Source organism: Phalangium opilio, unplaced genomic scaffold (genome assembly GCF_054372755.1).
Source record: "Phalangium opilio isolate 3A_F unplaced genomic scaffold, DU_Popi_V2 ptg000093l_1, whole genome shotgun sequence".
Lineage (NCBI taxonomy): Eukaryota > Metazoa > Arthropoda > Arachnida > Opiliones > Phalangiidae > Phalangium > Phalangium opilio.
This window is the reverse complement of record NW_028324198.1, coordinates 4,766,443-4,792,046: the sequence shown is the minus strand read 5'-3', so window position 1 is coordinate 4,792,046 and position 25,604 is coordinate 4,766,443. Positions and strand designations below refer to the sequence as shown.

Here is a 25,604-nt window from a genome sequence, read left to right as displayed (position 1 = left end):
ATCAATGTCAATTTTTTTGCCTCTTTTTTATTATGTCGAGCTAGGGCTATAAAAATGTCAAGTGATGATTCAAGTCAAACGCAAAAATATATAATGTATGTACATCTGGGGTAAATAGGGACAGTGACAAGTGGTCTAAAAAGTACAATAATTTCAATTCCTCACGTTTATTAACTTCGTTCACTCAAATTTCAACAAAACGCACGTGGAAATAGGCAAGAATCATTTTTTACAAGCTTATCGGAGGGATTTTACTTTATCTAGCTAACCCAATCAACACTGGTTTCTGACTAATTAGAACACGGGGTGTTAAAAAATAATAGTGAACCAATCCCTCGCGCGTTCAGTAATAGAGAGCTTTCAGTTGGAGGAGGAGCCGAGTCTCGTGACATAATTTACGATGCCATATCGGGGAGGTTTAAAGCGGGAATGAAGCTGAGACCACCCAATATGGCTACCAGAACAGCGATAAGACTTGGAAGGGTGTGACGTACAACTATCCCATCTAAAAGCTCTCTATGAATGGTAATTAATTTTAAATAAGAGATTTTTTTTGACATATTCTTTTATTTTTAGAAAAAGGCCGTTATTTTAAGGGATAATGTTATGTTGCCTGATTTTTTCATTTAGTTTAGAGTTGTTTTCAAGGATATAAGTTTATTATGGAAATCGGGTATTTCTTTTAATCTCCAAGCATTGGAAGGACTAACTTCCGGCCAATGTGCTTGAAAGGAATTCTATTCGGGTAGAAATTTAGAGAAATGTTCGAGTCACGAAGAAAAGGCAAGCTAGATTCGGCTTTGAATGATATATTTGTAGTTTTTTTTCGACTTCGATCCTTCTTAGTGTTCATTTTACTATCCCTTTCATTTCAGTAATAATGGCCTCCACACTTGAAGAGAAATTTAAGTAAAACTCGCTTTCTTGTTACACGATTCGTTTACAAGTCAAAACCAATTTTTTATTTCGAAAAACAGATCCTCTTTTCCAAGAGCCGTTTAAACATTGTAAGAACGTAAACTAATCTAACCTAACTTCTTAACGTTAACTAAACGCTTCTTTATCGTTATATAAAGATTATTGCCGCGAAATATTTGAAAGGAAAGCTTAAGGGCATAAAATTGGAGATGTGTATTACTACACACCCGATGGTGGAAAACTCGTGAGTTCTTGCTCAAACTGTAATTTAAAGGCAGAGTTTCAGCGAAAAGGATTCTAGCTAACTGAGCTTAGAAACAAACAATGGAGCGACCTCTCAGATTTTGCGAGCGAAAGTTGTGAGAGTTCTAGCTGAATAAAAGCCGTGCAGGGCGGCCTTTAGCGAACTGAAGAAAAAAATTGAAACCGGTTTCAATTTTTACTTGCAAATATTTGAATTCCTCTGTAGGAAACTCTCTTTTGTTTATCTTCAATTCGCTAGAACCGCACGGCTTTCAGTCAGCTAAAACCTCTCAAATTTAGCCACAGCAGGGAAACTAAAGTCTGCGCGGTCGCTCCGTTGTTAGTCTCGATGCTTGCTTTTCAGTTCGGAACCCTTTCCGCCGGAACTAGTCCCTTAAAGGCAGAGTTCCAGCAAAATGGGCAAACTGATGGTAAATAATACAATGTTGGAGGGATGCAAAAATTCGAAACGACCAAACAAATTACTGGCTGATCTCCAGTTCTTTAAGACCGAATTTGGTTCCAAAATGGACACGTTCGGGCCGCATTGTTAGTCTCGATTAAGAGTGTGGAAGTCTTTTCACCTCTATCCTCCTAGGTCTCGATGTTCGTTACTCAGTTTGCTTACGTTTTGGAACTCGGCCTTGAATAGTCATTTTACCTCGTCAATAAAAGAGGGATTAAGTTTTGCTTTTCATTATAGCGGTCTATGCCCGAAATTGTAAGACACCGTAAGTTTATATTTAAAGCTGGGATTTAATCGAAATTTCTAATAATTGATCTTTATTTTGCAGTTAAAGAAGTCACAAATGGTCTAAACAAAGAAAATTTTTGCTTTCGGCCGTTTAAGATTTCAAATCACCCATTAGAGTGGTGCCGCCCGGAGGGCACCCAGCGTAGAAGAGAAGCGGTAGGTGTTAATTGGTTCGAACTTATGTAGCTGGCACCTTTGGAAAGAGAAAAGTTTGACCTATCACACCCTGAAGACACTTGTCCAATTATAGCAAGAATATTCCTGAATTTTGTAAATTACTTCTTCGAATATTCTTCTTACTTTCATTATAAGGATGTTGATGTAATTTTTTAGTTAGATTACCTTTACATTGATTCCGTTTGGTCTTATATTAAACCCAGCGAATTGTTTAACAATGCAACTAACGCTGCACGAGGTGTCTGAACGTTTTGTTTTGACAAATTCCCGTATTGCTTTTTATGATCGCTTGTTCGTTGTATCCTCTCTTATCAGAGTTCAGAATCGGAAGGCATTGCTTGCAATGCCTCTTTCGTCTCCCAACGATGAGTTCAACCGTTGCCTACGTTAATAAAGGCCTGTGCGCGGCGCCGATTTTTATTTTTCGTTTGGCAATTTAAGTTGCCAAATTCTCTCACCCGCTTTTACGTCGATTTTTAATCGCTATTACGTCGATTTTTAATCGCTATTACGTCGATTTTTAATCGCTATTACGTCGATTTTTAATCGCTATTACGTCGATTTTTAATCGCTTTTACGTCGGTTTTTAATCGCTTTTACGTCGATTTTTAATCGCTTTATCGCTCATTTAGCCTCCAGTTGATGAATCTTCATCATCCAGTACGTCATGGCCAAAAAACACGTCATCAACAGGCGCGATACAAAAGAAATACAGCCGCCATTTTGTTTGCTCGGCTAATAGTAACGCTATTAATACTGACGGTGCCGCTTCCGAATCATCTCAGGAAGACAGCAGTTCCTCTTAATCGTTAGATCAGCAAGTCAAACAAACCATATTAAACCTAGCTCCCTGCTTGCAAAACCCTCTTCTCGACGAATGCACTTCGCATTTGCAAGCTCAGTTATGCGGAGACGTCGTGAATGCCTTGCAAACTTTACCAGTTGATCAAAAGGTCTAGCGGTTTTTACGTAATCAATTGTTGCAAACGATGCAACAAACCTTGGCTAAGTATTTGGGGAAAACTATTGAGTGCTTATTTTCATAATAGTCTGTTAGATGTTAGAGCCGCAAAAGTGCAATTTCGGCAGCTCCGGCGTTGCATGTTACACCGATCAGTCCCCGTTTTCTTCAGGCTGAAAGTGAAACGCAACCGGAAGATGGATATTTAAATTCATTTTCGCGAGAGAACGAATTACTCCAACAATTTGACGGGGAAGTAGTTAAACTGCGAAATGAAGGGGCACTATTGCAGTTATCGAAGGAAAATGACCAACTTGGACGTAAATGTCAAATTCTGGAGGACGAGAACTCTAATCTTAAAGATAGAGTTGCATTACTCGAAAGTCAATTACGCAAAGTAAAAGTATTTAAAAGTAATTGATGGAGATAAAGACGTACGTTTTAATTTAATTTTTTTCTCAGTGCAATGATGCCTCATCCTCGTCAAATGAGGTCATTTCAAAGCTTACAAACGAAAGAAACGATGCCTTGAGAGGAAATGACCAATTACGGAAATGGAATAATTCTTAAGTTCAAGAGAGTCAAAGAGTTCGAGCAATTCTACTCAATGAAAAAGCCCCATTGGAAGAACGACTAAATGAAATGGAGGAAATTCCCTCGGAAAAAGTACTTATTTTATTTCTAAATCATTTAAAGGTTTTTTAAACCCAAACTTATATATAATAGGATGATTCTGTTAAGGTAACGGTACTTAAACCAAAAGGTCGCTTATCTATTGTTGAAACTGAGATGGTTGGCCTGAAATATAAACCCGTAAAAACCAAAAAGAGATTGAAAATTTGAAAAAACAATTAACGGACAGTGAAAGAATTATGGAGAGATTGCGTCATCAACTTTGGGAAAAGGATGGCTAGTTATAAAATTTCCAAAAATAAATTCACCAAATTATTTCATTTTCTCATAATTTTAATGAATCTTTTTTGTGTTTCAATAAATATTACGTAATATTCTTGAAATTTTCGCAATTGTACCAACTTGTACCAAAAAAATTCAAACTTTTAGCTTCTGCAGTTTTCGGCCTATTATTATTTATTTGCACTAACATTAGACCAGAACAATAGGCAAATAAAGCGTATTTTTGAATAAACAAAAGTTTATGTTTATAGAGATTAAAAGGGTTTGCATTCGTGAGAAAACACATTTCAGTATCAGTTTATTGCTAGAGGGTTCCAATCCCTTTAATATGATTTAGGGGTCATTCATAAATTATCTATAAATTTCAAGGAGGGGTACTCTAGAAATTTTATAAAACCAATCATAAGTGTAGCAAAGGGGTTCGAAAATTCCTGGAGACGTTTGACGTAATTTATGAACGGGCTGTTTTGTGTGTACGCAATGTTTATTACAGCTTTTAACATCATTATGTATACATGGATGGTATATTATATCAATTTTTAAGTGAATTTTATGAGGGTTAAACTTTTACTATATTTTCAGTATTTTTCGCGCGGTGGTCACCAGGCTACTCTCGCGTGATAGGATTACCCATGCGGGGGCTTAGTGTCAAGAAGCGTCTTCGCATCCTAAGAAGTTCTGGAGTTTTGTTAAAGGGAACCTTCGCGAGGATTCCAGATCCATTGCGTTGAAACTAAACAATAAACTGATATCTGACCCGCAGCGCCTGGCTGAAAGATTATATCGTTAAGTGATATCTATCGCGCCATTATGAAACTTCCAAATAAGTTTTCAACTGGGGTGGATCGTGTCCCTGCCTTCATTGTTAAAGGTTGCGGGGATATCTTTCTACCGATCTTGGAGCACATTTACGACTTGCCCATAAACAGGCGTACCTTTCCGAGTTATTGGAAGGGGGCCCTGGTCGCACCTATCTTTTAGTCTGGAGCGGCCTGTGAGCCGGGCAACTACCGTCCAATCTCTCTCTTGTGTGTCTTTGCTAAGGTTTTTGACATGACGATGCACGAGCTTTTGCAGAAATGGTTTGGGTTCTTCAATAACGATTGCCAGCATGGGTTCTCGCCAGGTAAAGGTGTGGATACCAACCATGCTGCCTTTATGAATTATGTGGCTCCGGAGGTTGAGAATCGCGGTCAAGTAAATGTAATTTACTTAGACTTGGCTAAAGCTTTTGATCGCGTACCCCACGGTTTTATGCGCGACAAACTTTGTTCATTGGGCATCAATGGCAACCTTTTGGAATGGTTTTCCGATTACTTAAAGGATAGGGTCAGTGTTCTCAAATGCAACGAAACGGTGACATCTGTAGAATACCTAGTAAACTGCGGGGTTCCTCCAGGGTCGTCTCTCGGACCCTTACTTTTAAATATTTACTTATTTGACCTTCAGTTTCATATTAAATATTCTAATCTTCTTAATTTCGCCGATGATAACAAACTTGGCAAAATCATCACTTCAGATGACGATCGTTCCCTTTTGCAATAGGACATTGACTCCGTATCCAATTGGTGCAATAAAAATAATATTCCAATCAATCTATCCAAATCAGTTCACGTGACCTATACTTGGCGCACCACTCGTATAGTCACACTTCTTACACCATTGGGGAGCAGACCATTGTTTCTGCAACGGGCACCAGGGACCTGGGAACCTTATTTGGCTCTCATTTACTTTTTCAAAATCACATAAGTAAAACGTTTAGTCTTTGCCGCCGTACACACGCTGTTTCTCTCAAAATTTGCCGTATATTAAAAACCCTCAGTCACTTTAGAACTTTCTATCTTAGCCTCGTATGGTCGCGCGTCCTGTTGGTTTGTCTGGGGTGGGTGTAGTAAGTACCTTCTGGATAAGTTGGAACGTGTGCAGCGTAAATTCATTGCATTTTCCCACACATTCTTTATACCTAAAGCTAAATATGACTACCATTTTTTTTTAAAAATTCTTGACCTCCCTACATTGTACAGTTTCTTAAAATTCCACGAGGTGAAATTTCTCTGCAAACTTATTAACAACACTATACGACTCTCGAATCTTCTTTGCCAACTGAACTCCACTTTCTAGTTCCCAAAGGGTTACGCCGTAAAGTAACTTTCTATAACCCTCGTAATAGCATTAATTCAATTATTAGAATGCAAAATACTTGTAATTTATATTCGGACAATTTTGATCTATTCACCATCACTCTAAACGACCTCAAAAAATGTATTCTAAATCAATATTACTAAGAAAAAAGAAAAACCCACCTTATTTAATATCAAATTATTGTTAAAGCCATTTTCATACTTCCCTGCTGGATTTAACTTTTGTATATATTTCATCTGTAACTGTGTATATTCTCGTGAGTCGCCTAAGGGACTTTTTATATGTCACAATAACACAATATTCAATTCTTGTAAAAACTTAAAAGCGAAGGGACGTTTATTATTTTTTTGGTGCTAAGATACTGCTGAATAATTTGTTTACTTTTTTCATTAATAATTATTTAGTACTTTCTTAATATAGTTTATAATTTTTTGTTGTTGTTGACGTGCGTTTAAATTGTCCTGTATGCGCAGTACAGGCATTCATTTATAATACATGTAAGCATTCATTTATATTACATATATGCATTCATTTATATTACATATATGCATTCATTTACATTACGTATATGTATTCATTTATAATACATACATGCATTCATTTATAATACATACATGCAATCATTTATAATGCATACATGCAATCATTTATAATGCATACATGCATTCATTTATAATACATACAAACATTCATTTATAATACATACAAGCATTCATTTATAATATTTAGATTCATCTATTTGTAATACGTCGAACATGGAAATGCTCTTACGAAATGCCTCGACTATACAAACGATGTGGCTTTAATATGGGCCTCTACCATCTTTTTTTTTAAGTTGGTCTTAGAAAAAAGCTCTGTGGGTCAATTTTTAAACGTGAAAATATCTAGATGGACATTTGGACCTGCTTATTGAATTGCATTTAGAGAATGCATTTTTTATGATTGGCTAGTTGCGACTTCAACTTAAGCAGGTGGATATTTTTGGGTAGGTTTTTTGACGGAAATTTTACTACGGATTGATATTAAATGTTGGATGAGTCGCGGTATTTACTTAACAATCTTGTTTTTCGAAAACTAAGACTGGTTTTAGAACATATAACAAGAGAGCTACCTCGAAACGATAAACGGGGCAACGTTTTCAATTGCGTCGTATTTCGGCTTGTGAAGGATCATCTAATTCCAATGTCCATCAGAAAATAATCACACTCATTAGGCGATTCTAATATTTGGTCGTCGCCTTGGTTTCTGTATATGCTAATTTAAGATCTCTATTTTCGTATCGGCAATTTGGTCAAAACTAAGATCCTCAACAAATAATTAAATAGAGCCTGTTTCATTAAGAATGCTGACTTTTTCGCCTTAAATATTGTAGGTTAAAATTTTCCTTACATATTCTATTTGGTTAGCCGGACATTTAGATTTACACTATAATCTAAGTCACCATTTATTTTTTACATATATAGAAAGTTAAATTTGGCAAAGAGTTTTCTGAGACTCCGTGAATGATATGAATATTTCCAAAACTCCTACAGTTGTCCTTTTAGTGGGTTAACCTTTTTTTCACTTGAAATGAATGAAATTGAAGGAATTGAATCAATTATGTCAAATTCAATGATATATAAAAACGTCTTGGTTTGGACCAAGGCCGAAAAAACAAACGATATGTGTGAGGTTTATCAATTGACTGAAGTTTCAGATATTGAAATTTTTTTCTAGCTATTTTTATCCAATCAATCCTTAATCAATATTTAATTCAATCAACTGATTTCATTGTTAATCGATCTAGTCCCTCTAAATAAATTGAAAAAATTACATTTTCCGAAAACATTTTATCATGAAATTAATTATTTTGAATGGAGTACCTGTTGAGGGTACAGTATTGAATATTTGAAATGTTCTACTGGATGTCTAAAAAGAGCAAGCGAACTTTGGCATAACTCGAATGGAAAATGTAAATATTTTATCGTGGATGCCAAACAAGGGTGTTATGCGAATTTATACATTTAATTTCGTATATCGAAATGCTATATTTCTACTGTCGCCTCTATGATGGTAAAGTTGCACTGGAACTTCCATTTCCGTACTTAAGAATTTCTTGGTCATAACTCAGTCTATGGTAATATTGGCTGAGTGTGTTGCGATGGCTCAGATGACCCATACACTGAAACCACTGGTGATTATAAAATGCCATATATTGCGAAAATAGAGGAAGGGAGGGGGTGTCGGAGTTAAATGTGACCTTCTTGGCATAACTAGTAATGAATGATGTGTTTAACCATATTATTTCCGCGGGAAATTAATATAACAAGTACTGAGAAGTATTTCTGTTTATGTGATCTTTACCCTTTCCCACACAGGATAAACTTTGTTGCTTTGTCTTAAGTAGACGACATTCACTGTAAACGACAGTCTTATCAACAACTTAAAACAGATATAAACTTCTTTTGGTGCAAACTTGAAAATTTGTCAAGCCAGCGACAATTAAAACTATGTCGGTCAAGGTGCTCGCAAGTTAGTGTGTATCGACACGAAATCCCTTCAAAATAATTAAATTCATGATAAAATGTTTTCGGAAAATGTAATTGTTCTTGAAAAAGCGTAGATATGTAATTTGTTCAATTAATTTAGAGGGACTAGATCGATTAACAGTAAAATCAGATGATTGAATTAAATATTGATTAAGGATTGAGTGGATAAAAAGAACTAGAAAAAAATTTCAATATCTGAAACTTCAGTCAATTGATAAGCCTCACACATATCGTTTGTTTTTCGGCCTTGGTCCAAACCAAGACGTTTTTATATAATATCTGTCACTTCAGTCTTAATGTAATTAAATTTTGAATAATTATGTTTGCTTTACCGTCATACATTTGCACTCTAAAATATAATGGTGCATTCAAACACCATATATGCTGTTTTTTCCAGTGCCAAAAAAGACATCATTTAGGGTGTACTTTAACCCCATTTCTATGATAAATTCACACCATTTACTAACATTATTTGGAATTATTAAGGAAATATTAGGCATTAAGCACCATTTACAGTGGCTTTTAACATCTTTTTTAAACAATCTGTTGAACTTCTAATATTTTTTAGTTTAATGGTTTTAAAAGTAGGGAAAAAGTACGCTACCTATGTCACATTATTAAACCAAGTGAAGTGAAATAATTGTTAAATATTTATTATAACCACTATACCACAGACACGTGGTAAGTCTAAGTTTTCCAAGAGATCTAGCTAATTATTATGTCCAATCACGATGGTTAAAACATGTATCTACCTGGGCTCGAACCTGGGACTTTCCGCGTGTGAAGCGGACGTGATAACCACCACACTACTAAAATGATGTGTATTTTAAATTTCCAATTTAGCTCGGAGTGTCTTTGTCGTATGCTTACAGTTAACTCGTTTTTAAAATCAACGATGACGTTTTAGATTTGAAAAAGCAATTTTTTATTTGAATGCACTGTTTCAACGAAATTCAAACTCGACATGTATCTTTTTCAATTATCTACCTTTATCTACAACCGTACTGTACTATTTATATTGTATATGTACATTTTAAGTGACGTTCAAGTGAGCCATTTTGTTGTTGGTGTGCTTGATTGAAATTTTTGAGATTTCCGAAACATTCAATTTCGTGTCGTGACGTGTTTAATGTTTAAGCAAATCCCTTGAAGAATATTTTGGTTGTGACCACGGCTACTGTTCCTGACAACAGCATGAGAAGTAAGTAGAAGGGAACGCTGACACTACTCAGGTCCAAATCAGCCGCGCTTTTCAAGGGTGTCCTCCAAGAGACCTGTTCAATTAAGTGACGCATTTCAAAATCCAGATAATCCAACGCTCGTGTTTCGAACAATGGTTCCATGCTGCAATAGAACAACGTTCCTCAAGGACCTTAATAATTTTACGATAAAATTCATACCGACATCAGTTGGATGGTCTCGTGCACAATGGGGCTGCTTTTCATCCAAGACGTGTTGAACATGAGGTGTAAGTATTCAGAGGCAACTTCTTGTTCCGAAAAGTAAAGTCCTCCATTGCTCAGAATGAATTCTTTATTCTCGGGATCAGATGTCAAGAATTGTCCGAAGAACCAAGTCATAAAAGTGTCTTTCGTGATCAGAGCTTTTTCTCCAGAAAGTAAAGGAAAAAATCCATCGAGAGTTAGATATTCCACAGGATTGGTGAAAATTTTGTCCTTGTTGAGTGCGTCTAGCCATTCCTTAACAACTGGGTCCTGCTTTGCCTAAAGATAAGCAACAATGACGTTGGAAAAATAGAATTATTTAGCATTTAAACGCCTATTTACTAATATTTTCAGATAGTCGAGAGTACCGGTTTCTTGGATCATTGTTGGTGCAATTCCCGATTTGATCAAGTCCGAAAGGGTGTCGATGCGATTATAGCTTTCCGCCGTGAACTCCGTCCGCAAATAACAACCCAAGAAAAACAGAACGAAAGTCACTCCGATCAGCCACGAGGCAGCCAGCAGACGACAAGTAATGTGGGGCAAAATGGAGGCAATCGCTGTAGGGACATAATTATGTTTGATTAAGGCGCTAGTCATCGTTCGTTACGGGAATGCAATCTCCGATATAATTGGGTTGTGGAAACTGGCTCGCGCTACGATCTGACGTAATGGGGAATATTATTTTCAAATGTAAGCGAGCACTTAATAGCTTACGTTCGGCGCACAAGAGGGACGCGTTGTCCCAGACATTTTCCAGGGTTTCTTGGGCCAGTTTCTTGACAACTTTCTTGGTGGACACTGATTTGTACTTGTTTGTTACGACGGAGTGAACGACGAGCAAAAGTGACAGAAGGACCAAGGTTAACCCCATTAAAATCACCACCTAATGGAGCGAAGAATATAATGCAATGTTTTGGGTAGTGAGTGGATCGTTATTAAGCAGTGTTTACTGGAGTGTCCATATTTAAGAAGGACAAGGAAGTGGACAAGACTCTCTTCGGGGCGGCGGACACGATAATTATCCTGGCCATTTCGAACACTGGAGACGGAGTGAAATATTCCTGTCGACCATGGAAGTATGAGAGTGGCGCAGAAAACATGATCAAATTTGATTTCTAAAACCGAAGTTACGAAGGATCATTCAAACTGGGTTTAATTTGTGTAATTAATTTCTGATTTCTCTTTCAGTTTGACTTACGTTGAAAGCATCAGGTTCGGTGTATATTTTGGTGAGATCGAAAAAGCTAACTTTATGCTCTTCGTAACATGCTCTAAAAGCATCGATAAAATTAAATAATAATGAGATATTAAAGTGAGTTTATAATTGTTCATAAACTAGCTGATATTTTTCATTTGAAAGTGTAAAAAGATGCACGCTTTTGGGAAGCTAAATTGTGAACTTCAATGATTATTAACAATTATTTTAATGTTGGTTGTGCTTCTCGATTAATGCTTGTCGATAGAAAAAGGCAAATTAAATTTCAATTCTCGAATATTCGTCCATTAATCAGATCGAAGTTCGAACGAGCTAGGTTTACAGCACGGCGCGTCGACGCCGCAAATAATTCTTGCTCAGCCCAATTAATATTTCAATCAAATTAAAAGTAGTATGAAAAATACTTTATGTTGAAGGATCGTTTTACATATTCCTCCATGATTTTGTAAGATGTCCCAGCGCGTTTCAAGTCCCACGTTTCCTGATAAGAAATATTGAAAGTATATTTTCCATTAAGAAATTCCACTCTCCGAGACACGCCACCAAATGAATCTTGACATAAACTCACCGCAATTGTTGACATGTTTATTGGAGTTACTTGGGCGTACCTATTAAAAAAATGTCATTTTTCAAATCGACGACAACATTAAGATCTGAAAATGCAAAAGATTACCTGTATTTAAAATATCGGTTATTTCCAAGATATTCAAATGGGTTCATTGTCATTTTGCGTTCCACTTAAATCCTAGCGAGTATTCAATGCCAAACCTTCGAAATCTATAAACAGTTGCTGATAGATTTGACGATTGTTTACTCTGTCATGCCGCGGAACACGAGTGAGTTTAATCGTAGTAAACTGCAAAGTAAGCGCTAAACTCAAACAGAAATGAAGTAGAAGCTATTTATTTTTTTTGTCACTTTTAATTCTATTCTACCCGGTAAGGTGTTAGTATTTAGCAAGAGGCTATATAATTGTTGGTTTAAGTTAGCGTTGAGAAAAAACCTTAATAGGGCGTGGTTTTAAGCTAAGGGTACTATTGTTGCTGGAAATCTTCGCTACGCTTTCTGCTAACCACTTCTATTCTCTCAAAAATGGATAATATGGCAACTTATAGAAGTCATTAAGTTTGTTTCGTTATAAAATTTAAGTGGAGTCCGACCACGAAAGTCTAATCATAATATTTTTTGTAATGAAATAAACTCAGTTAGAAAAGTCGAGCACGCGAATGTTAAACGTGGAAAACGCGGGTTTTCAACGTGAATATTTATCTTTTCTAAGATTGTATTGTAAACTTTTATTACGTATAGCATTGAAAAGCGCTGTACTCATTATGATTGGCCGGTTCTTCGTCGAGTTTAGAGGCAAATAATATAGGTCAGGTTTTACTTAATGATAAAAAGCCTTGGTATGATTTACTTTTAGAACTTTGAAAAGAATATTGGATAAAATAAAGAAAGGTTTGCTCAGGGAGTGCAATGCGATCCCTTCGAAGACTATAAAGAGTAACTGATAGATTTCCGATGGTTTATTTTGCCACGCAGCGGGAAAAGAGTTTGTTTAATCTTAGTAAATTAGGAAGAAAACGCTTAAACTCTCTTCACTCAAACAGAATGAAGTAAAAGATTTTAGTTCTGATTTTTAATTCAACTTCTACTCGGTTAAGTGTTAGTAGTTTAAAACGCTATAACTGTTGGTTTAAGTTAGCGTTTAGAAATGCTTCGAGGGCACTGTTTTACTCAAGTTTACTATTTCTATTACTAAGTTCTTTATTTGATAGGCGCCAATTAATTTAGCATAAATATAGCCAGAAAGTTAAGGATAAGGTTTGGACAAAAGTAACAAACCTATAATCAAATCTACAATCGAGAGTTGAAAGAATATTGTATACTACTTCTTTTAAGTGCAATCAAGGAATTCTCGACTCGTTCCATGGCTGAGTTTTGGTGCAAGGCGTCATTGAGAGCGCTTGAACCGCTCTCGTTCTTAACCACCGACTCCCGTTTACTAAACTGTTGCTGGGGTTTAGAAGGAATCGCGGAATAATTTGGCGAAATCATGAAGCTTGATACGACATTAAAATATAATTAATTTCTATTATTACATTAAAACGACGCCTTAAACCTGGAAAATCTGTTCAATATTTCTGAAAGTTTTGTGAACCCGAGATTGGGTGCAGTTGGACATGGAAGGGAATTACTTTGCTACGGGTATATTTGCCATTTTCAAGATTGAATTCCATTAGAGGCAGGTTCATATTACACGCCATTTAAATGATATTACGGTTGGATGATTTTTCTAACAAAGTTAGTTAAACACTTCGGCTAATTATTCTCGAAATGGATTTAGTTAGAGCTCGACATATCTTAATGCTTTCAAACCTTCGTTAAAATTTATTGTTTGAACTTTTAAGTGAGAAATTGATTCAAGAAACCAGAACTTTCTTAAGTCGAGCGTTTGTATTCCAATGTTCCCAGCGTTGACTGTTAGGCCAAAGTTTCAAAGAACTTTTTGAAGTTGAGGGGAGGAGGAGGAGGAGACTCAGGAGAGTGGATCTCACTGTGCTTGTGCTCGGATCACAAAATAGACATCTTTGCTGGTCCTCTTTAGATTTACGAAGTCCACTCTTAATTTCTCGTGTCATCTTTAATTAAGACCCAAAATTCCGATATTGATTGAGTATTCTTTCAAGAAAAAAACAAATACCAGGATAGTGAGATAAAAATTGGCAGCTCGATGAGGAAAAAATTAGAATGATAGGGCCATTTGATGTTGTGAAGAAAAATCCATATCAGAAAACTGAAATGTATTTTAAATTCCCAATTTAGCTCGAAATGTCTTTGACGTACGTAATTAACTAGTATTTAAAATCAACGATGACGTTTTAGATTTGAAAAAGCAATTTTTATTTGCATCTACCGGTCTAAAATAAATTAAAATTCAATATGTGCCTTTTTCAATTTCCAACCGGTAAAATACAACTGCTCCTTTTGTCTTCATTTCAAAACTGCCTTAAACACTTCAACCTATTCAATCAGCAAGTTTGTTAAAGAAAAACAACCAAGGCTATTTATATTTTTGACGGTTAAGCCATGTAATTTGTATTGAATTGCTAATTAATTTTACACTCGATTGCAATTGTGTTTATAATTAAGTACATAATTACACCTATAAATTAAAGGGAACATTTGAAGTGACGTTCAAGGGAGCAATTTTTTGTTTTATTGGTGCAAAATATTTTTTAAGATTTTCGAAACATTCAGTTTCGTCTCATGACGCATTTAATGTTTAAGCAAATCCGTTGAAGAATATTTCGGCTAAAGCCACGGCAACTGTTCCTGACAACAGCATGAGAAGTAAGTAAAAGGGAACGCTGACGCTAGTCACGCTACTCATGTCCAAATCAGCCGCGCTTTTCATGGGTCTCTTCCAGATAGCTTGTTCAATTAAGTGCCGCATCTGTAAATCCAGATAGTCCAACGCTTGCGTTTCGAACAATGGTTCCATGCTGCAATAGAACAACATTCCTCAAGATCATTAATAATTTTACGATAAAATTCATACCGACATCAGTTGGAGGAACTCGTGCACTATGGGGCTGCTTTTCATCCAAGAGGTGTTGAACATGACGTGTAAGTATTCCGATTCAAAGAACTTTTTACTCTCGGGATCGGATGTCAATAATTGTCCCATCATCAAAACCAGATATGTGTCTTTCGTGATCAGAGCCTTTTCCCCAGAAAGTAGAGGAACGTATCCATCGAGCGATAGATATTCCACAGGATTGGTGAAAATTTGGTCCTTGTCGAGTGCGTCTAGCCATTCCTTAACAACCGAGTCATGCGTTGCCTATAGATAGGCAATAATGACGTCAGAGGAATTGAGTAACTTGACAAGGAAACTCCTATTTACTAATAATTTCAGATACTCGAAAGTTCCGGTTTCTTTTGCCATTATGTGTGGAATTCCCGATTTGATCAAGTCCGCGAGGGTGTCGATGCGATTGTAGCTTTCCGTCGTGAACTCCGTCCGCAAATAACAACCCAAGAAAAACAGAACAAAAGTCACACCAATCAGCCACGACGCATCGAGCAGACGACCAGTAATGTGAGGCAAAATGGAGGGAATAGCTGTAGGGAAAGTAATTACGTTTCATTAAAGTCCTATCCAACTATCGTTACGGGAATGCAATCTCCGTTAATTGGATTGTGGACACTGGCTCGCGTTACGATCCGACGTAATGGGAAATATTATTTTCAAATGTGTCAGAGCTTACGATCGGCACAAAAGAGTGACGCGTTTTCCCAAAAATTTCCCAGGATTTGTTGGGCCATTTTCTTGACAACTTTCTTATTGGGCACCGACTTGTATTTCTTGGTCATGATGGAGTGAACGACGAGCAAAAGTGACAGAAGAACCAAGGCTGACACCATTAAAATCACCACCTAATTGATCGAAGAATGTAATTCATTGAATTGGTTTGTAAGTCAGCCATGTTTACTGGAGTGTCCATATTTAAGAAGGACAAGGACGTGGACAAGACTCTTTTCGGGGCAGCAGACAGGATAATCAACCTAGCCGATTCGTACACCGGAGACGGAGTGAAATATTCCGTTCGACCATCGAAATATGAGAGTGGCGCAGAAAACATGATAAGATTTGACTTCTAAAACCGGTTTTTAGAAGGGTCATTCAAACTGTGTTCAATTTCTGAAATTAAATTTGGATTTAATTTTTAGTTTCGCTTACGTTGAAAGCATCAGGTTCAGTGAATATTTTGGCAAGATCAAAAAAGCTAACTTCATGGTCTTCGTAACATACTCTAAAGCCATCGACAAAATTAATAAACGATGAGATATTATAGTCCATAAGCTTGCTGATGTTAAGGTAGTTGACAGTAGAAAGTGTAAAAGATCCACACTTTAGCGAAGCCAAATTATGAACTTAAATTATTATTCATCCATTATTTCAGTGTTGGGCGTGCTTCTTGATATATGGTTAGAAAAAATTGAGTGTAATGAAGTCAAACAAAGCAAATATAATTTAAATTCTCAAATATTAGCACACTAATCAGAGCTATGACTACAATAATTTATATAGTTCAATCAAATTCAAAGTAGTATGAAAAATACTTCATGTTGAAGGATCGTTTTAGATATTCCTCTATGATTTTGTAAGTTGAGAATAATCGTTTCAAGTCCCACGATTCCTGACAAGAAAAATAAAAGTTTTATCGAAATAATTCAACGCGGCCGAACGTTCATAAACTCACCGTTATTGTCGACGCGTTTATGTTAGTATCTTGGGCGTACCTGTATAAATAAAAGTCACGAAAATAAAATTTCCGTATTAGTTAAGTGCGGTTGGGGTGAGTAGAGCGTGCTAGTTTCGCAAGTGCTAATATAGCACTGTATTCATGTTTTCAAATTTGCTAAGGTAATATTCGACATGGACAACGGTTGCGGTATATTTAAGTTCTTACCACACCTAGCCAAAAAGGTCTATCTAACGTCCACACGCACAAACATACACACTAACAGATCATTATCGTAAAGAACGCAATCGTATCTAAAAACCTATTTGAACTATATATCCTATCAAAAACATTAACATGTACAAAAATGGGCCAAGTCTCGCCTCGTGCCCTCTCCGCCGTAAAACGTTCTGAGATCCCATGTAGAGCCAAGTCTGTCATCTTCTTCTCATTCAATCGCCAATTGAACAATTATGTTATATATTAAGTCTTTTTCCTAATTAATAACCAATATTCTTTGACTCTATCATTATTATACATCTTTGTTCGTATCAAAAATATCGTGACTTGCCAATCGCAGGTAGATAATGTTAAAAGGAAGTCGAGGGAATATTCACTAAAACGATGCCGATTTTAAAATAATTGAAGGGATATTCACTAAATCGATGCCGATTTTAAAATAATTGAAGGGATATTCACTAAATCGTTTATGGTCAACAAATTTATAAGAAAAGTCATGCATTACCCTATGTACTCGTTTAAAAGGTAATTAACTGCGATTGCCAAGTCACGATATTTTTGATACGAACAAAGATGTATAATAATGATAGAGTCAAAGAATATTGGTTATTAATTAGGAAAAGGACTTAATTTATAACATAATTGTTCAATTGGCTATTGAATAAGAACAAAAAGGCAGACTTGGCTCTACATGGGATCTCAGAACGTTTTACGGCGGAGATGGCACGAGGCGAGGCTTGTCCCATTTTTGTACATGTTAATGTTTTTGATAGGATCTCACTACTTTTTGTAGACCCTATTGTTATACTTCGTTTGCCAATATAATTACTAACGTTTGTCCATATTTACGCTGATTTACCCGTTTCGACCCCCAGAGAATATGCCGAAAAGATTGAACGCTATATTCTAATTAATAAAAACTGTCTTTGTAGACAAAGACGGGAAAAAGTAAGAGATAAGTGTAGAAAATTAAATGCCTGAAGTACAGATATTAAATTTTCACTTTTGAACACATGATTATAAAACATCAGTTATTTGAAAAAATTCTTATATTAGTTTTTTCCACCAAAATTACTTTTGTAAAAATATTTTAATATGACCCTTATATATCATTTTAAAAATAATACGCGTTTTCCATTTTTTCTCTCAAATATTCCAATCAGGTTGAGCCCTATAGGGAGAATAAAATGGAAAGAAAAACGTTAATAGCTGATAAAGTAAAAACCGTATCAAAACAAGAAGTGTTCGTTAATTTCTAAGTTTTCGAAGTTTCAAAAATTTACGTAATGTATAGCTCTCTAAAGATCACGATCAATCTACAGATCTTTTCGACACTAATATCATCATCACAATAAACTGCCTATGTTACTTTCCGCTTCGCAATATTTCTCATTTAAAAATATAAAAATTAAACTCGTAAATCTCAATTTTTTCAGATATGCAAGTATTTGAACCTTTTTAAAGACCATGTCAGTCTCTCCTCCCTGGTAAAACGTAGTATCAAGCTAGTATCCTTTAAAAAATTCTTGAAGAAGCCTTTTTCTAGAGCTACCCCAGTAGCACAAGCCTTCCGCATAGCAGTCGGTTAAAGGTCGAATAGTCGGTGTACGGTCCAGTCGGCTGTACCATGCTTATTCCGACACTTTTCCGACTACTTCTTTTAGTTGGCAATGCAGACATCTATCTGAAAGTTGGAACAGAGATGGTTTAAAGTAGGCTTGCCTACCGTCTAGAAATTTCCAACACATTTTTTGCCAATTGATTACCGACTCTCTCGCGCTAGTCGGTATTGTGACGTTTAAGAAGAGTAAAATTAAAAGCAAAGTTATGCTTAGGCCGTTTAGTAACCGACATTTATCCGACAGTTGGAACAGAGATGGTTTAAAGTAGGCTTGCCTACCGTCTAGAAAATTCCAACTTATTTTTTACCAATTGATTACCGACTCTCTCGCGCTAGTCGGTATTGTGACGTTTAAGAAGAGTAAAATTAAAAGCAAAGTTATGCTTAGGCCGTTTAGTAACCGACATTTATCCGACAGTTGGAACTGAGATGGTTTAAAGTAGGCTTGCCTACCGTCCTAAACATGTACATTTAGCCATGTATCATTTTAGCCAATTGATTACCAACTGCTTCCCACTAGTCGGTATGTTCACGTTTTAAAAGAGTAAAATGAAAAACGAAGTTGTTGTATAGGCCTTCTTTTTCCGTGGGACGGTTTTTTTGACTTTTACTATTCCGCATATGCCACCAAATTTTTTTTGTTATATATTTAACTTATACTATATTTCGACCCACAAGCAGAAGTTGATAATACTATATTTTTGGAAACACTAGAAACACAACGTTACAAAAAAACTGCAAAGCAAGAAAACACATCTGATTTTCTAGTTTGAATTTTCCAACCTGTAATTTCTTGGGTCAGGTGACACGCCTCTGTTCTATTGGCGTTACTAAGGTAACGCCATTCACGTCATCATCGAAGAGGGCGCTGCTAGTGCGAAAGCAAGTCAGACTTTCCAGTATCTCTGACGCGGCTGGGTCGTTAGAAGGTTTAAACGGATTTTTGTGGTCGAAAATGATTAGTTCTAGGCTTGCTAACTTTTAATTTCATCGCTAATGTTCTTTGTCACACTATATAAAGTAGAAACGTTTTCGTTTGTCACGTAAGGTTTGAATTTTGTTACTGAATTATCAATTTATCTTAGAGCCAGTTTTATGCATAAGCCTTTGCTTTTTTACCTAGCTTCTCATCTGCTGGGAACCACACCCATAGAAAGTGAAACCAAAACTTCAACGTTTATGTATACCTTCAGTTTCTTTGTTTGATTATAAAAGAAGCAAGTGTTCTGGGGCGCTTGGAGTTCAAAAACCTTATATATTAAGTATTTTAAACATTTTTGATTGTGAAATTAATACTGAATTCCAAAATAGATCTCAATTTGTTTTAATTTGAGAATTTTTATGCGGTTTGAAACATTTTAAGAGAAAAATGTGTCAAGTAATACCCTTTAGAATTGTATGTTTTTCTTTTTCCTTAAAAAATCTGTAAGTTTTTATTTTTCATTAAGATTTTTGTAATGTAAGAGATAGTAATTGGCCAAATCGAAGATATTAACAATGAATATTAATAAATGCTTTAATTGATGTAAATATTATACTAGCCCTGAAAAATTTTACTTTTTGTTAAAACCAATTAGCTAGGCAGCTAATATTTTCATTCGACTAGTCATGGCATATAGAATACATTGTTTAATATCTGAAATTGTTATAATTGATCTGCTTGTTACTTGAAATATAAAAAGTACAAATTCTTAAGTGTTGTTCATTGAAAATGTATTAAAGAAATTTCAATACTAGGTATCAGTATCCTTTACTATAAGCGAATGAAGCCTCGAGTTAAGGCTTGATCGTCGCAAAACCATCGGGCCTCGAGTTAAGGTTTGATCGTCGCAAAAGCGTCGGACCTTTTGCTGACAGGCGGTTAAGTCGACTCTCAAACGTGTTGGATGAGGGTCGTATTTCATTCGTGTCGGTAAACCAGTGGGCCGCGAAATCGTCGGATTGAGCGCGGCTTTAGGTAGGCATAATGACGCCGACATATAGTCGGCCAACAGTCGTTTTATAGTCGCCTCATAACATTCGGAAAACCGGCGGGCCGTCGTCCCGCGGGGCGGACATTTCGACTCTCAAACCCTTTCTCTACCAGCCCTTTACCGACGATTTACCGTTCCTATACTAAAAAGCCGCGAAATCGTCGGATTGAGCGCGGCTTTAGGTAGGCATAATGCCGCCGACATATAGTCGGCCAACAGTCGTTTTATAGTCGCCTCATAACAGTAGGAAAACCGGCGGGCCGTCGTCCCTCCAGGCGGACATTTCGACTTTCAAACCATTACTATCCCGACTTATTAGTGACTTTTTACCAACTCGTCGGTGACACACAAAGCCGACCATGTAGGCCCTACGTCGGCAGTGCTACTGGGGAATTCCCCCATCTTCTGTGCTAGAAGCTTTAGCACATTGCAACAAGTATGTTTACATAATTTAATCTTCAAATAATATCATAATTGCAATCAAGGTGATGTATGTAGAGAAATAAACAAGTCGGATGACAGTGCAACGGCATTTGCAGACTACGCTGCGAGTCTGTTAAGAGATGTAGAACCTAAAAAACGGCGCCGATGCGAACAAGAAGTCATAAACACTATTCTAAAATTCATCGAAGACTGTGAATGAAATCCAAACTCTTTATTTAATTTCTTTCATATCAAATAAAAATTCACTTCATTTCATTGTTTTACGTGTCTGGTCTATTTACACCCTTTAAATCCCATTGCCACTCAACGCTGCCAGGCCGTTCGAAGTATTTCGCGCAATTGTCTCTGATTGCAGCGACTTGTCGACTATAATTTCTTGCGGTTGTGGCCCTCGGATTTAGAAATCCATTGGCTGGATAATTTTTTAATTGCTCATGCCACTTTCCATTTACAACTTGCCCAGTTTCGTTATCTATGGCATCAGCAAAGTCATTTGGGCAGTAATGTTTTTTTCCCAGAATTTCTTCTTCCATCATCATGAAGTTGTGTAGCACCACGCAGGCTTTGATTACTTTGTCAACATTGCATGGCTTCAACATAAGTGGTCTTCTGAACACTCTCCAACCAGTAGCCAAAATACCAAAGGCGTTCTCACTACACCTCCTATAACAAAACAATATTTAAAATAATTTTGAAATTAATTGTAGAACAAAGCAATTGGTCGGCAGGCTTATTTTACAGAATATCGCAATGAGCGTTTACAAAGGGGTAGGGAAATAATTAAAAATGTACCTGGCTCTACTTAGTCGATAATTGAAAATTATTTGGGAGGTTGTAAGACGGCCTTCTCGAGAATAAGGCTTCATAAAATTGGTCATCAGTTGGAAGGCATCATCTCCGACAAGCACATAAGGGGAATTATGTTGGAATTTGGCAGGATGACTGGATGTGGAAATCCAGCTTTGTTATTTTCCACAGCTTGTCCAAATGTAGAAGACTTGAAAATGCCTCCATCGGAGTGGGATCCATAGCCACCGACATCTACGACAAGAAACCTGTATTTCGCATCTACCACTGCCATCAAAACAATGGAGTTGAAGCTCTGCCAAAATAGTCATCTTATTAAATTCTACACTTTGGGGTTAGATATTTTAATCCTATCAATTACTTTGTAATTATAATACAATGTTCCACTATTTGATGGTTGCTGTATCATCACGTGTTTCCCATCAACGGCGCCGCAAAACGTGGGATAATTCCATATTGAGCGAAATTCTGCTTCAGCCATTCTCCAAGACGTTTCATTTGGTTGCTAAAATTAAAATTGCATGATAAACAGCAACATTACCCAAAGTGGCCTAGAAACTAGCTATAAATATGACCCTTAAATACAAAGGCTGAAGGACCTTCCAAAGGATCTCACACGTCTCTTTAATGATGTTATGAGTTGTCATTTTTCCAAGACGAAAGGCGTATGCCATTGAATCAAACCCATCTCCAGTTGCCAAAAAACTGTAATTGATTGCATCAAATTACAGTCAATTTCATGATCACAATGACAGCTAATAATGTACTACTTATATACTTAATGCTATGTTTACCGTAGAGTTAGTACAAGTCTCTCTTCGGGTGATATTGGTTTTCGACCAGGTGGATTCTTTTTTAGATGAGGCCCAACTAATCGCAATAATTTATCAAAAAGTCCTGGTTGCATCCTCGTAAAGTTTGAAAATTTTTTGTGGTCTGTTTCCCTCATTTTTTTAAACTATTCCCAAGAAAATGGCATTGAAAATTCATCAATTGATACATTAGTACTCTGTAGACCGAATTGGTCTATTATAACTTTTTCAACAACAAAAAAACGGTCGTTCGTTTTCTCCAGATAGGGTGCACCCACCATCTCTTGCGTTTATATTTTTTCTTCCCATTTAATACAAGTTGATAATGGAGCTTAATTAAAAGTAATTGTCTCCGCAAAATAAATTTCCGACGTCTTCTTGGGGTAGTCGCCATATTTGTTTTGGCTGGGAGTGGGGAATCCACGCCTCCCACTATCACGTGATCTCAATCTCGCGCGCAATAGCTACTCAAACCGCGTATTTGAAAACGACTACGAAAGGTAAGGTATCTCAGGGTGAGTACTACGAATTTGAACTTGTATTATGAAATGGTTGTTTCGTAGACACTGTTGTTAACATGGAAGTAAGTACGAATTCCCCCCAACCAAGTACAAGTGGTTATCAACCTTTGCAAAAACAGCCAAAAAGGATGGAACAACAAAGTAAGTTTTTGGCTTTAAATAATTAAAGTAAATAGTAGTACAAATTTTCTCACAATTTCTTAAACTAGGAAAGGCTGAATCACAAATTTTTAATGTAAGTACGTTCGAAGATTTGGAAGGAAACGTAGCCAAAGGTAGGCCAACTCAGGGTGAGTACTATAAGTTTGAGCATGTATTATGAAAAGTGTTTATAGACAGTGGAGCTAACAAGGAAGCGCCTACTAATTCTATCCCACCGTGTACCACTAACTATCAAGCTAGTCAAAACCAGCAAAAAGGGAGAGGGAAAAAACGTAATTTTCTTCACTTTTAGGGGTTGAAATAATTAATAATTCTGAGTTGCTCAATTTTCTTTATCTTAGGAAAGACTGAATCCCAAAGTCATTATGAACGCGCGTCAGCCGCCCTTGAACTACTCGAAAATGCTAAAAATGATATATTTAAAGGCATAAGTGAATCTCTTGACAAAATATCTAAAGCTGAAGAAATAAAAGCTAATGCACTAAATAGAATTGCGGAAGCGAAAGAGCAAAGAGCTAAGGCCGCATATATTCTTGCTGATTCAGCAACTAAAATCTCAAATGCTTTGATTGCTCATTTGAATAAGAAATAAAAGTTTTGTTTAAAGACTCATCACAATGTCTCACAATCAGTATACTTTATTTATATGTTGTACCTCACAAATCTATGCAAGTCTTTGGACAATTTGCCTTTGAACCATTTGGCCTTGCACAAGATAAGGATTTACTCTAGGTCCTTCATTAGGAACATAATTTGGCACAGGTACAAATTGCCTCTCAACTCTTCGTTGACGAAGCCTAAGCCTTTGAGCTCTTGTTCTCTCATCGTCATCTTCACTATCCTCTTCTTCAGTACTAGAAAAATTATCATCTTCGGGCTGATGGTCCTTGCCTCTTCGCAAGTTATGAAGAGTGCAACATGCGTATACTATTTGACCCGCTGCGGTGGGGTGGTAATTTAGTGTCCTATGTCCCAATAGGCAACGAAATACTTGCTTCAAAACCCCAATGGCGCGTTCCACTACATTTCGTGTTTTAGTAAAAACAGTGGTATATTTTTCTTCTGGTGATCCCTCGGCAGCATTTAAAATCGAGGTCATTATCCATGGTCTTAACGGGTACCCATTCTATTCATTAAATGAAGGTGGAAAATATAAACTTACCAATCAACCATGAATTTCTTTGGCCGTTTATATATGCATTTTCCAAATGCGCAGAGACAGCCGAGGTTTTAAATACGTGGCAATCGTGCGCTGAGCCCGGAAAATTTGCATTTACATTGAGAAATCTCAATTGTTTGTCGCATATCTATGGAAAAAAAAACTATTTTAGATCAATGAAATATTGTTAATATAACTTCCAAACTTAACCACTTGAACATTTAGAGAGTGAAAACCTTTACGATTAACATAAAGGCATTCTTTGTGTTCTTCATTTTGTGATGAAGGGGCTATGATTGCAATGTGAGTTCCGTCAATAGCACCTATGACGCCAGGGAACCCAGCAATTTCACCGAATCTAGATATACTACGTGTTATCCAATATAATCGGACTTCCTTTTATATTCAAAATATACCCAATTTTAATATCCATTAAATCCTCCTCTCGTAATGGAAAAACGATTTCCCAAGGCATAATTAATTCATTAATCGCCTGACTAACTGCTTTTACACATCGGCTTACAGTTGGTTGACTAACCGACAAGAAGAAATCTTGACCAATGGCCATTTGGTAACATCCAACGGCAAAGAATCGCAAAGCTATTAAAATCTAGGTAGGAAACAATTTTAGTTACTTCTTTAAGTGTAAGAAAATTTAAACCTTACCTTTGTATCAACGGGTATGGCCAAGGCATGATTACCCGATAGCCTATCTGCAAGACGCTCCCATAGATGATATACTAACTCCTTTTTGAGCCTAAATAAACGTTTAATGCGGAGCTCATCTAGCTCAAATGCCCGCCCGACACCTATCTCTGATAACTCTTTGCCGCCTTAAATCTCTTTGAGGGGCATCTAAATCTTCATTCTCATCTGCCATTTGGGCTAACATTAAAATTTCTAGACGCACTATAGCACCGGCCATGTTAGAAAAATACTTAATTTCCCTCCTTCAAGCGGCTAAGGAGAGCACAAAACCTCTCCTTACGTTAAGGACAGTTTTTGGTCTTTCGAAAGGACAATCTTTCCGAAGGTGAAGGGTAGAATACGAAATATGTCTAGTAAGGAGTGCATTTCTACGCAAGGAACATTTTCGCTCCTTAGAGCCTCTAAGGATCGGAGTAGAATAGCACCCCATATTCCCTCTCATTTCCAATCGAATACTTGTTTTTTTTTCGAATTTAACCCCTTGGAAACGATTACTCGGTTTAAGGAGCTGTATTCATATTCAAATCGGTTATTTGAATTTCTTTTCGAATAATCGTTTTATAATTCGAATACTCGTTTTTCTAAAAATGGCAAATTCGATTC

The 25,604-nt window shown here is 36.5% G+C and overlaps 1 long non-coding RNA gene across 1 annotated transcript; it reads right to left on the bottom strand.

Annotated features, from left to right (window-relative positions):
* Positions 1-21,588: 21,588 nt before the first annotated feature.
* LOC149640705 (uncharacterized) lies at positions 21,589-22,056 on the bottom strand. Its single transcript, XR_016372231.1, has 2 exons — positions 22,001-22,056; positions 21,589-21,934 (listed from the first exon to the last, which is right to left on the bottom strand). It is a non-coding gene; the product is annotated as an uncharacterized LOC149640705 (long non-coding RNA).
* Between the last annotated feature and the right edge of the window lie 3,548 nt (positions 22,057-25,604).